At 36.5% G+C, this 3,738-nt stretch overlaps 1 long non-coding RNA gene across 1 annotated transcript; it reads right to left on the bottom strand.

The window, feature by feature from the left end:
- Positions 1-553: 553 nt before the first annotated feature.
- On the bottom strand, positions 554-1,951 carry LOC107046169. The gene is made up of 3 exons (XR_001461521.1): positions 1,650-1,951; positions 1,241-1,563; positions 554-1,144 (listed from the first exon to the last, which is right to left on the bottom strand). It is a non-coding gene; the product is annotated as an uncharacterized LOC107046169 (long non-coding RNA).
- Positions 1,952-3,738: the final 1,787 nt, after the last annotated feature.

Genomic DNA, 3,738 nt, shown 5'->3' with positions numbered 1-3,738 from the left:
AATATCGTTGCGCTCTTTTGTCTCGTAGAATGGTGGGGCGGGCACACACACATATGCTGCATATCACATGGATGTGCGCCCGCTTAAAAATCACTCCCCATTGGCCCACCCTTAATTGCCAATAACTTTTTAGGGGTGAGTCTGATCAAAAAGTGCAAGAGGACTTTTCTGCTCAGAATCACCCCCTGATCCTAGGGTGTTCAGATGTACGTGTACTTCTGAAACACCCTGTATACGGGCCATATAGAAACCAATTTTGACTAAATTGGAAAGTTTCAATTGTACGTTAATTAATATTGGTTAATTGACGAATTACCGTTATTAAATGGAATTCTTACACCCCCTATTTACTTATGAGGCGATGTAGTGGAAAGAATTATTGTTTCTATAGTATACATAATTACAATATGGGAATCTAATAGGAGACTATTATTAATAAATTTTCAGGAAAATCCCCCACCTCCTAATCACTCGTTCAAATTCTCAGGAATTTTGGCACATTCAGCAGCTCAAATCCAATTAAAAGAATAATAACATATTGGGTGTTCCATCTCATTATCTTTATTTGCCAGTAGTTAGAAAATAAAAACTATTATATGATTTGGATAGTACATATTATAATATTCGGATGATGACTTGGTTTTTCACGACTAATTGAATTCTAAAGATTTCTCATTTGGTCGTCATTTCAATTAGCTAATGGATATTGATAAGTACAAGTCGTAAATTATAGAGCTAGAGGACCAACGCCGATCACGAAGTCCGACTGCGCCATCCGCAAGGTAGTCCCTATCTTTTTTTTGTCAACCGTTGTCACGTTCAAGAATGTTTCCTCAATTACTATCAGTAATAGTGCATATACTAATATGCGTATGGTCATTGCGGATAGTGTTAAAAATAGGAAGCATTAAAAGAAATATAATCATGATTTTGGCGATGAAGCCTCGTCAGAAAATTTTATTCGCTAGAGGTGTAATCGGATCCACTGCTTGATGCGGAGGATGATGAGCTTGGAGTATCTGAACTCGATTCTGATGATGATACTTTACGTGATCTTTTCGTCGGCATATTCTTCTTAGTGGTGGGCTTCTTCCGTTTTTTTTTGTTTCCGTTTTCCTTTTCTGTGAATTATTTCTTGGTGGACCTGTTATGAATAATAATGTATTTATTTAGCAATTTATTATTATTTAGATTGAGTTATAACGGAGGGTGAGAGACTTTCTATGCTGTTAAGACTCACAATCTTTTTTTTTTTTCTTGGAAGGCGCTCCTTTTTCCTGGGTTTCTCATGAAGATAGTCTTCCACATTCACAAGTTCCTTTTTGATTTGAGAATCACTCCACACAAGATAATTCCGGAGATAATAAGCAAAGATTTCTGTAACAGTCTATCCATCGATTATTATGGATAATGCATCCTGGCATGACTGTCACTGCCCCACGGTTAGAGAGTTCCCGACATAATGGATCGACGTCTTTGGCTCCGGCGACTTTTTCGTGGATGACGAAGCAATGCACACATTTGCACGTTCTTCCATTTCGTTGTCAATTTCTTCTACAGTCGCTGCATCCACAAATAGAAAAAAATTTCAATCAACACCACATATTGGTTTCAGTATCAGTTTGTTGAAGAAAACATTTGAGCCTTACCTTTTACAAATAAAATCTTGATAGCATCATATTTTCCACTTCGTTCAGCAATATAGCACTGTTGTGGATCGAATGAAGTCGAAAAATTCTTAATAATGCTCGTAGGGATAGTCGCGAATTCACCTGAGTTTAAAACCTCTACTCGAGCATACTCCATTATCGAGATCTGAGAACGATGGAATAACACTGTTCACAAATAATTTTATACATATGTTCAGAGTTTCGAAATTCACTGTTCTTAAAAAGTCATGACAAGGATATTGAGACGAGTTCCATGCCACTGTATACACTATTCTACTGGGAATGAGCGGGAAACTACCTGGCAACTGCCACTGGCCTCTCCGTCGAGACACCAGCCGTGTTGCCAAACCTCTGAACAGGTAGCGCCTCATTCGCACAGGTGAGGATCGTCGTGGCAGCGCTGTGCATGACTCCATAGTCTAAGCGCCAGGCGCCTTTCGACATCTAAGCGCCAGGCGCCTTTCGACGCGTAACGTTTCTACAGGTCACAAGTGCGGGTAAAGTGAATAGTGGAATTTGTCGGTGTTTGTGTCTAATTAGTCAGACGAATTAACAAATCTACAGAGAAAAACAAAAACTGGAAAAACTTGTAACATTTGTTATTCACGCTAATGTTCACGCTCTTTTTAAGAGTGTGACGTTGGTGCTATCGTTATTATTGATTGTTGTTATTGACTGTGATACATTTGTGGTGGGCTACTGACAACTTGGACTGGACGTTCCGAAATTGGATTTGTTTCTGGAAGTTTTAACGTAAGTGGAAACTTTTGATAATTAATGTATATTTCGATCACAGATTGCAATAACTATTTTTTGGTGACTGATTTTTTTTTGTACATTCTGTCCGTTGCATACCGACGCGCGTTGAATAGAATTATTTGCTTGGAATTACTTGACCTTCAAACGTATCTATTTGGGTTTATAATCCGCGAGTTTCCTCAATTATCTCATGAAATGACACAGTCTTCCGTCTTCACCTATGTGTATCGTATGGAGAATTGTATTGGTTTAATCATGTTGGAGATTCGATCATACGAAACATTTCATAAACATAAAAAAAATAGAAGTAGAGCTGAATATTCAATCAAAATCATTTGCGTCACTTCTGACTCCTGTAATTGAAATCATTAAAAACATTGAAAATGTCTATTCTTATTTCAACGCAATTTCAGTTCAATGTAATCAACAAAGCAATTGATGTCGTAATTTTGTCGAAGGGACTATTTATTTCTTAATACGATTTCTCCTCTTCTTTTTGTTTATTCATATGCTACAAAACAATCTAACGTCTTGAGTTATCTCTCTTATCTCTTGCAATATCTCTATCTACGTATCAAGTTTACTTCTATCCATCGTTCTTGTTCGAATATTTATAATTCTACTGTATTTAATTTACAGCCGACGAACGTCCAGCGAGTAGCTCCCGTGAACAAGACAAAAAAAGACTGAAACTAAGTCAATATCAGAAAGAGAAAAGATGAAGAGGAAATTGAACAGCCTGATAACATCAGACGGCCCAAGTACATCTGATGAAGACGATACTCCGCAGAAGATTCAAGAGTTAAAAAAAATATTGACAAATTGTTATACGTATACCAAAGGCTTGGTACTAGACGAGAAGAACCTATCTATTTTATGTTTTAAATGACTTTTTATTAAAGGATAAAAGACTATATGAGGAGAAAGAGGAGAATATACTTACCTGTAGGCGTAATGAAAGCTCATCCGTAGTTCTTTACTCACACACAGACGCCCCTCCCTTCCCACCAAAGAAACAATACGATTCTTTCAAATTCACATTATAAAATTACAGTTTCCTCGATAACGATCAATAATATCGATAACTACCAGCAAATAAAGATAATGAGATGGAACACCCATTGTCTCCTATTCCTATTGGAATATATTAATTAATTAATTACTATTGCAATAGTATGTTAATTAATTAATTAATTAATTAATTAGTCTCCTATTAGATTCCCATTGTAATTATGTATACTATAGAAACAATAATTCTTTCCACTACATCGCCTCATAAGTAAATAGGGGGTGTAAAAATTCCATTTCA

The sequence above is a fragment of the Diachasma alloeum genome, unplaced genomic scaffold, assembly GCF_001412515.2.
Source record: "Diachasma alloeum isolate Michigan unplaced genomic scaffold, Dall2.0 Dall_scaffold_01226, whole genome shotgun sequence".
NCBI classification, from domain to species: domain Eukaryota; kingdom Metazoa; phylum Arthropoda; class Insecta; order Hymenoptera; family Braconidae; genus Diachasma; species Diachasma alloeum.
Note: the sequence above shows the minus strand (reverse complement) of the source record. Positions and strands in the feature narration are given on the sequence as shown.